The sequence below is a fragment of the Schistocerca piceifrons genome, unplaced genomic scaffold (assembly GCF_021461385.2).
Source record: "Schistocerca piceifrons isolate TAMUIC-IGC-003096 unplaced genomic scaffold, iqSchPice1.1 HiC_scaffold_59, whole genome shotgun sequence".
NCBI lineage: Eukaryota > Metazoa > Arthropoda > Insecta > Orthoptera > Acrididae > Schistocerca > Schistocerca piceifrons.
In genome coordinates, this window is record NW_025728832.1 from 12,501 (window position 1) to 17,500 (window position 5,000).

The 5,000-nt window shown below is 53.9% G+C and overlaps 1 non-coding gene across 1 annotated transcript in view; it reads left to right on the top strand.

The window, feature by feature from the left end:
* Positions 1 to 4,216: 4,216 nt before the first annotated feature.
* Positions 4,217 to 5,000, top strand: part of LOC124761979 — a 1,909-nt gene continuing 1,125 nt past the window's right edge. Inside the window, exon 1 of the ribosomal RNA XR_007012476.1 lies at positions 4,217 to 5,000. This exon is cut by the window's right edge and continues 1,125 nt beyond it. This is a non-coding gene — a ribosomal RNA (small subunit ribosomal RNA).

Genomic DNA, 5,000 nt, shown 5'->3' on the forward strand with positions numbered 1-5,000 from the left:
ATTACCCGTACACACGGCGCTGATTAGTAATCAATGCAGAGCCATCAAACTACAGAAAATATATACAACTGTCCGTATACATGCTGAAAGAGTCTGCCCACAATGGGAACCACACGTCAGCCAGACACTCTGATCACGCACCACTCTCTGCTTCTAACAGGCGCACATACAATATGTAAGCACCAGCATGGAACAACATCCAGTGCATCCTCTCCGCCACATTACACAATCCACACTATCACAACCAGACCAGGAGGTCCATGCGGAAAATAGAATATCCCACCCTTTCGACATCCACCATTGCGCAGATAAGGCACCAACACCCACACATGTCCTATACAACGGTGCACCCAACATCACAATAGTACCTCCTGTCACAGCGCACAAACAATGACATGAGTCAAAGACACAGGTCTGACACAAGCATAGAATTGGAGCGCCGCCTCTAATAAGCCAAAGGTGCATCCTGACGTGACAAATCTCATCATGTCACAAGCATTCACTTACTATAATCACTATCAACGAACCTGCCGCCCCGCCCCCCCCCCCCCCCCCCACACCTTTCCTTACAACAACGTGTAACCTAACCTAACCCATGTTGTACCTTAACCTAACCCATGTTGTACCTTAACCTAACCCATGTTGTGCCTTAACCTAACCCATGTTGTGCCTTAACCTAACCCATGTTGTCCCCTAACCTAACCCAAGTTGTCCCCTAACCTAACCCATGTTGTCCCTTAACCTAACCCATGTTGTGCCTTAACCTAACCCATGTTGTGCCTTAACCTAACCCATGTTGTCCCCTAACCTAACCCATGTTGTCCCCTAACCTAACCCATGTTGTGCCTTAACCTAACCCATGTTGTCCCCTAACCTAACCCATGTTGTGCCTTAACCTAACCCATGTTGTCCCCTAACCTAACCCATGTTGTCCCCTAACCTAACCCATGTTGTCCCCTAACCTAACCCATGTTGTGCCTTAACCTAACCCATGTTGTGCCCTAACCTAACCCAAGTTGTCCCCTAACCTAACCCATGTTGTCCCCTAACCTAACCCATGTTGTGCCTTAACCTAACCCATGTTGTGCCTTAACCTAACCCATGTTGTGCCTTAACCTAACCCATGTTGTCCCCTAACCTAACCCATGTTGTCCCCTAACCTAACCCATGTTGTGCCTTAACCTAACCCATGTTGTCCCCTAACCTAACCCATGTTGTGCCTTAACCTAACCCATGTTGTCCCCTAACCTAACCCATGTTGTCCCCTAACCTAACCCATGTTGTCCCCTAACCTAACCCATGTTGTGCCTTAACCTAACCCATGTTGTGCCTTAACCTAACCCATGTTGTCCCCTAACCTAACCCATGTTGTCCCCTAACCTAACCCATGTTGTCCCCTAACCTAACCCATGTTGTCCCCTAACCTAACCCATGTTGTCCCCTAACCTAACCCATGTTGTCCCCTAACCTAACCCATGTTGTCCCCTAACCTAACCCATGTTGTCCCCTAACCTAACCCATGTTGTCCCCTAACCTAACCCATGTTGTCCCCTAACCTAACCCATGTTGTGCCCTAACCTAACCCATGTTGTGCCCTAACCTAACCCATGTTGTGCCCTAACCTAACCCATGTTGTGCCTTAACCTAACCCATGTTGTCCCCTAACCTAACCCATGTTGTCCCCTAACCTAACCCATGTTGTCCCCTAACCTAACCCATGTTGTCCCCTAACCTAACCCATGTTGTGCCTTAACCTAACCCATGTTGTCCCCTAACCTAACCCATGTTGTCCCCTAACCTAACCCATGTTGTCCCCTAACCTAACCCATGTTGTCCCCTAACCTAACCCATGTTGTCCCCTAACCTAACCCATGTTGTCCCCTAACCTAACCCATGTTGTCCCCTAACCTAACCCATGTTGTCCCCTAACCTAACCCATGTTGTGCCCTAACCTAACCCATGTTGTCCCCTAACCTAACCCATGTTGTGCCTTAACCTAACCCATGTTGTGCCTTAACCTAACCCATGTTGTCCCCTAACCTAACCCATGTTGTCCCCTAACCTAACCCATGTTGTGCCTTAACCTAACCCATGTTGTGCCGTAACCTAACCCATGTTGTGCCTTAACCTAACCCATGTTGTGCCTTAACCTAACCCATGTTGTGCCTTAACCTAACCCATGTTGTGCCTTAACCTAACCCATGTTGTGCCTTAACCTAACCCACGTTGTCCCCTAACGTAACCCACGTTGTCCCCTAACGTAACCCACGTTGTCCCCTAACGTAACCCACGTTGTCCCCTAACGTAACCCACGTTGTCCCCTAACGTAACCCACGTTGTCCCCTAACGTAACCCACGTTGTCCCCTAACGTAACCCACGTTGTCGCCTATCGTAACCCACGTTGTCGCCTAAACCTGCTCTGTAATTGTTATACGACTCGTTCAATTAGTGTAGTGTTGCCCACCCGCAACCCTCGCAATATAGTTCGCTACTCGCACTGCCCGCTCCCCTGTGTATCGCTTCATGTTAAACACCTTGCAAGTCTTGCTGACTTTCCACATGCTCCTGCTGTACACTGTAATGTGGATGGCAGCAGGGCGTACATGCCGCCCCCCCCCCCCCCCACCTCTCCCCACGTCCCCACCTTGCCCCCTGCCTTCGCAAGGTGGTTGGTGACAAGTTTGCATGTTCAATGCCCTTCGCATGCGACGTACGCAGGCTACGTTGTGGTGCGGCCTGTGTCAACTGTCCGCTGATGTCGTACGCGTGAACCACAATCTGTACTGCACATTCGTCCTTATGTACTGAATGATACATCGTGGCACATGTGTGACCGTACAACGACTGCGCCCAAAAACGGCGGACCATACAGTGCAAATATTGTGCACGCAGCTACGTGTCGTCTCCCTATGAGAGCTGGATTGCAGTGTGGTACGCCATAGAGACGTGTGGGAGGAACGGACGCCGTGGATGGCGATCAGCATGAGCTGTCTGTTGATGTATTCGGACCTAGTCGTCTCTCCTCACACACCGTGATGGCATGGTGCAGCGCGTTCCATATCTGCGACATGCTACAGAAGCCGGTTGACAGTCGTTCGAGCAATGGACATCGCATACGTACGGGGGCCACCTTCCACGTATTGTCTAGGCGTGCACATTTTGTTGCGTGTATGTGGGCAGACGTAGTGTGGCGTGACACCTGACACAGGCATGCAATAATGGTTGAAGTTGCAAATGGCGATGGACGCCTACGTTTTCTGGTGAAGTTACGCAAATGAAGAAATGGTAACCCGTTGTGGTGCGGTTGTTCTCGCTAGGGGTGAATCGGTGATGGCGACGATAGGTTGAGGTACTAACCGGTTGTTCCAGCGATACCCACCATGCCGACGAAACTGAACGGCATCTGGGTGTGAAGCGATACGCGGCGGTGGCTGGGTGGGACCGTCCCCGGCCGGTGAGGGGGCGCCTCCCGGCGTGCTGGCCGCGCGGTGCGTGGGCGCACGCGCTACAGCCGGCTGGTGGGGGCGGCCAGTGGCAGGCGCGCCGGCCGACGGACGCGGCAGGCGTCGCAGCTGCGCGCCGGCGCACCCTGCGCGCGGCGCCGTGCGGCCAAAGTAGGTCCTCGCGGGCCCGGTGCGAAGCGCGGTGGACATCTGCAGTGTGCTGGTCCGATTGAGGACTGTGTGCGTTGAGGATGCGCCGCCGCCCGGCGCTCGGCGCCGCGACGCCGTCTGCTGCTCGGTCGCCCCAGCGGTTCTCGCTGGTGGTTTGTATCGCAGCTGTGCGGATGTGTTGGCGTGTGCGCTGTGCTGGGAGAGTTCGCTTCGGCACCCAAGTGGGGCTTTTGTCCTTCTGTGGCGCTGGCGTTGGAGCTGCCGGTCACCGTAGGTGGCGCGTGTTGTCTCCCGCCGGCAATGCCACGACAGCACGCTCCCGGGCCTCTGTCGGCAGCGGCAAGCTCAGTTGGGAGCACGGGTGGTCGCACCGAAAGCGTCTACTCGCCTAACTCCGGGCGATTGCGCCTCTCTCGAACCCGACCAAGTACTTGGGACGGCGCTGCGCGCCGCCGGGACCTGAGAGGGTTTCGAGGTGTATTGTGCAGGGGAGCTCAGCCTCCTCCTGTTTGCAGAATGATTGAGCGGACGCTTGCGTGTTCGCGCGGGCCCCCGGGACACACTCCCGGGCGGCCGGCTGCTCAGCTCTAGTTGACGCAGCTCCCTGGTTGATCCTGCCAGTAGTCATATGCTTGTCTCAAAGATTAAGCCATGCATGTCTCAGTACAAGCCGCATTAAGGTGAAACCGCGAATGGCTCATTAAATCAGTTATGGTTCCTTAGATCGTACCCACGTTACTTGGATAACTGTGGTAATTCTAGAGCTAATACATGCAAACAGAGTCCCGACCAGAGATGGAAGGGACGCTTTTATTAGATCAAAACCAATCGGTCGGCTCGTCCGGTCCGTTTGCCTTGGTGACTCTGAATAACTTTGGGCTGATCGCACGGTCCTCGTACCGGCGACGCATCTTTCAAATGTCTGCCTTATCAACTGTCGATGGTAGGTTCTGCGCCTACCATGGTTGTAACGGGTAACGGGGAATCAGGGTTCGATTCCGGAGAGGGAGCCTGAGAAACGGCTACCACATCCAAGGAAGGCAGCAGGCGCGCAAATTACCCACTCCCGGCACGGGGAGGTAGTGACGAAAAATAACGATACGGGACTCATCCGAGGCCCCGTAATCGGAATGAGTACACTTTAAATCCTTTAACGAGTATCTATTGGAGGGCAAGTCTGGTGCCAGCAGCCGCGGTAATTCCAGCTCCAATAGCGTATATTAAAGTTGTTGCGGTTAAAAAGCTCGTAGTTGGATTTGTGTCCCACGCTGTTGGTTCACCGCCCGTCGGTGTTTAACTGGCATGTATCGTGGGACGTCCTGCCGGTGGGGCGAGCCGAAGGCGTGCGACCGCCCCGTGCGTGCTCGTGCGTCCCGAGGCGGACC